This window comes from Euleptes europaea, chromosome 3 (genome assembly GCF_029931775.1).
Source record: "Euleptes europaea isolate rEulEur1 chromosome 3, rEulEur1.hap1, whole genome shotgun sequence".
NCBI lineage: Eukaryota > Metazoa > Chordata > Lepidosauria > Squamata > Sphaerodactylidae > Euleptes > Euleptes europaea.
In genome coordinates, this window is record NC_079314.1 from 41864047 (window position 1) to 41867983 (window position 3937).

The 3937-nt window shown below is 46.9% G+C and overlaps 1 non-coding gene across 1 annotated transcript; it reads right to left on the bottom strand.

Annotated features, from left to right (window-relative positions):
* Positions 1-1423: 1423 nt before the first annotated feature.
* On the bottom strand, positions 1424-1498 carry TRNAN-GUU (transfer RNA asparagine (anticodon GUU)). The gene has a single exon. It is a non-coding gene; the product is annotated as a tRNA-Asn (tRNA).
* Between the last annotated feature and the right edge of the window lie 2439 nt (positions 1499-3937).

Below are 3937 nucleotides of genomic sequence, written 5' to 3' on the forward strand. Positions count from 1 at the left end.
AGGGTGATTTCCCTCTACTGTAAAATATTTCTTCCTCTGCCAGCCTATAAAGGTAACATTCAAACCTCCGAGTTGTTTTCCTTGGCAGAAGTTCAGCCGATTTGATTTGTGAAGCTTGTTAAACATGAGTTGGCTGGCAATTTGGACTCAGGTTCAACACTTCTCAAGACCAAAAACCGTGGGCCTTTCCCCACATAGAGCAGCTACTAGAAGCCCCCCTTGCCCTAGAAAAAAACCTTGATGTATGAATCCCTTTAATTAGGAGCTTTTTTTCAAGTCTGCGCTGAAATTACAGAGCCAGGGCTGCCTTATGGTGTTCCTTTGCCAATGTTTCAGAAGGCTCCTGGGGGGAATGATCCCCCCATTTGGGGGCACCCCCTCTCCACCACATGTGCCTGGCTGAGGCGGGCAGCTCTGCATTGCTTTGTTTACTTTCACCCATGTGAGTACCCCAGGTGGGATCACTTGTTAGCCTGCTGGCTACCCCCTTAGCTTGGCCAGGTATTTCCCCCTGTCCATCAGAATCTCTTGCTACCCCTCCAGAATTCCAGCTGCCTCAGAGTCAACTGGGTACATTGTCTGAGAGAGTTTTTCCAGCCTCACCGACTGCTTTAAAATGTCCCTTCTGTCTGGAGCAAAAGCAGGATCCAAAAGAACCTCCAGCCAACCCTAAAGGAGTATAGGGTACCTTCTTGTACTCCAGGAGGGGATTGGGGAGGGGGAGTCCAGCATGGGGCCTCAGAGGAGGGCTGCATCTGGCAAAGCCAGAAGCCCTGCGGGGGAAGAACAAACCTCCCACCCCAGAAGAAATGCTTACGCCTAGGTGGTCTTTTTGCTTTGTAGCTTTCCAGAAGGGGGAATGCAAGCAGTGAGACTTCTGGCATTAAGGTGGTGGTAGGAAGGTAGAAGAAGAGGGGCTAGTGGACGCTGTTTTGCCATTTTGTAGAGGGGAAACAGGCTGGTGCAGAGATTTCAGAGGCTAGGGGAGCCTGGGACCTTCTGCATGCTATGATGTTCTGTCACTGAGCCACAGCCTCTCCCCTAATGTGCCCTCATATTGTAGTTGTAAGGGGGAGACCCATTTCATTTATGCATGGTTTGTTTATCTCACAGTTCTCCCACGATTGTCTCCGTTCTCCACGGGGGTTATGCATGATGTTCCCCTCCCTTGGGGCTCAGCTCACTTCCTTTCCACGATTTCCTAGGGTTTTCCAATCCCTATTTTATCCCGCAATTAAGTTTTCTTCCGAGATTATGTCGGATGTGAGTAGGTGCATAGTTCAGCCAAAGGTCGATTTTGAACACATGAAGCTGCCTTATACTCAATCAGACCCTTGGTCCATCAAAGTCAGTATTGTCTACTCAGACCGGCAGCGGCTCTCCAGGGGTCTTTCTCATCACCTACCTTCCTAGTCCCTTTAACTGGAGATGCCACGGATTGAACCTGGGACCTTCTGCATAACAAGCAGATGCTCTACCACTGAGCCACAGTTCCTCCCACATCCTGACAGGCCCCCATTCTCCAAGTACTCCTTCCAAGTACTCCTTCCAACTCCTCCTTCACCTACCCCCCCCCGCCCCCACAATGCCCCAAGAAGCCATATCAGAGATGGAGGCAGCCATGGGCAGCTCCTTCTCTGGGCTCCCTCACTGCATTTTTAATTTTTCCCCTGCAGCTTTGATGTAATATCGATATATTATCTAACCAGCCAAAATACTATTCAAAATCACAGAGAAAGCCATGTGAAGCCTAAGATTGTACGTTTGCTCTCTCCTTCCCCACCCACCCCGCATTTGGGTGATGACTTATCCATGGGGGGGTGAGTGCACAATCCTAGGCTTCGCATGGCTCTCTCTACAATTTTGAATACTCTTCTGGGTGATTTGATTATATATTGATATTAAATCAAAGTGGAACGGGGGGGAAATCACGGCGAGGGAGCCCAGTGAAGGAGGCTTCTTTTTAGTGAGTTTCAGCAAGTGTGTGTATAAGTGTGCGTGTGCAACGGAGAATCTCCCCCCCCTTTCCTTTTTTTGTGTGTGATTCACAGACACAGGGACGAAAGGAGAACTTGCCTCTATATACCATCTATTCTCGTCAGTTTCAGCAGTGTGTATACGATGGAGAATCTCCCACCCCACTCCCTTTTTACTTTTGTGGATGCAATTCTGTACTCCATTTTGCGAGAAGGGGTTGTGAAATGACCCCTCACGGGGGGGGGGAGGGGGCAGGCTGGCTTTTTTGTCAGAATAAGCACTATTGTCAATGACAACGCAGTGTTTAAAGGGGCAGGGACTCAGGCGCTTCCTGATTTCTGCATGTGATTATGCTTTGCTCCTGAGACTCCCAGGACTTTCTTCACAATAAGCAACACCCATGCATAGTTTTTTTCCCCCAATCTCAAGATATAAAAGTGTGAGACAAGAGAGGGACGAACCAGGGACATACTAACCATGCATAAACGACCCCAGAGAAAGCTTCTGTTCCTTTAAACATTTAATAAAAAGGTGGGTATCACCTGGGAGGGCTTCTCACATTGCTGGGCCACTGTAATGAGAAAAGCTGCACCTGGTGAAAGTCTGTCTTCTGTACAAGTCTTAAATGCACAGAAGCCTTCTTGAAGAACAGAGCTGGCAACTCTATCAGTGGCAGACTCAAAATGTTTCATAAATTCTTAAATATGGGCAGAATGGAGTGTTACTTTATCAGTCGGTATCTTCTTGTGCCTTCTGGTTGGAGATTGTTGAACACTGAGACGAAATGGTTCCATCTTAGCTGTGTGTGTTAAGTGCTGTCAAGTCGCTTCCGACTCATGGCGACCTTATGAATGAAAGTCCTCCAAAATGTTCTATCTTTGACAGCCTTGCTCAGATCTTGCAAATTGAAGGCTGTGGCTTCCTTTATTGAGTCAATCCATCTCTTGTTGGGTCTTCCTCTTTTCCTGCTGCCCTCAACTTTTCCTAGCATGACTGTCTTTTCCAGTGACTCCTGCCTTCTCATAATGTGACCAAAATACGATAGCCTCAGTTTAGTCATTTTAGCTTCTAGGGTCAGTTCAGGCTTGATTTGATCTATAACCCACTGATTTGGGGTTTTTTTGGCAGTCCATGGTATCCGTAACACTCTCCTCCAACACCACATTTCAAAAGAGTCTACTTTCTTCCTGTCCATATTAGCTACGCTCACCACCCTATGTTGCTCTTACCGTGGCTGTTACACCTGTCTGAACCAAGTACAGCAGTGGGGCGATTGGCTCAGTATGCTCCAGAGGTGTTTTAGCACCCCGAATCTGCCTGCTTTTCAGACCTCATACACTTTTGTGGTAGCCATTGTAAGTGCAAAACATACCGCGTCACACATGCTTAGCTTTTTAACACATTGGTTGCACTAATGGGAACTTGTACATGGTTTTTGTACACATTTGTTGTTTTTGTCTTTGACTTAACCACAGAACAGTTGGTCTTAACCCAACCCCACCTCCCCTCTGTTTCAGCTAGGGGTGTGCTGTATGTCATAGAGAGAGAAAACACCAAAATTAGTAATCATCCCAACTGTGGGGAAGTTTTTTGTAAGTGAAACTAAATTTGTCCCAGCTGCTAAGAACAGCTGCAAACTCTTAAAAAAGCAGAGTCTTTGCCTTTTTCAGAAGTCTTGGATCCCTCTGCTTAGGAGTTACTAAAAAAAAATGATAAAAGTGATGCCCAAGGGCACATACTCTTCCGAAGGACAACTCTGCATAAATCTGTCATTTTGATTACCCCAAGAACCACAGCAAATCTGGAAAATAGTGGACTGGGGCACTGGCAGGTGTGAATGCCATTTTAAGCAGATTCTTGTGTGTGGCTTGGCTTCCATAAGTGTGCTGAGTTTAATTTCCTTCCCAGTGACAAATGCAAGCCTTGGTCAATTCACAAAACAACGGTGCCGCCATCAGGT